Source organism: Nerophis ophidion, linkage group LG14, assembly GCF_033978795.1.
Source record: "Nerophis ophidion isolate RoL-2023_Sa linkage group LG14, RoL_Noph_v1.0, whole genome shotgun sequence".
Taxonomy (NCBI): domain Eukaryota; kingdom Metazoa; phylum Chordata; class Actinopteri; order Syngnathiformes; family Syngnathidae; genus Nerophis; species Nerophis ophidion.
This window is the reverse complement of record NC_084624.1, coordinates 19,612,716-19,612,941: the sequence shown is the minus strand read 5'-3', so window position 1 is coordinate 19,612,941 and position 226 is coordinate 19,612,716.

The following is a 226-nucleotide window of genomic DNA, read 5'->3' as shown; positions in this document are numbered from 1 at the left end:
ACCTCGAACGCCAGGGCCGGTGTGCTGGGGGTCCGGCTAACCTGGTCACGTGCGCAGGGAGTGCTCACTGATGGAGGTGGGGCAGGTGATACGGGTGGTCGAGCCCCCAGCACCCGCCTCCGATCCAGGGGAGGCGTACTGTGTCCCGGTAAGGGTTCAAGGGAGTATATACCGGGCAATGGTGGATTCGAGGTGCAAACAAACATGATCCACCAAAACCTGGTTC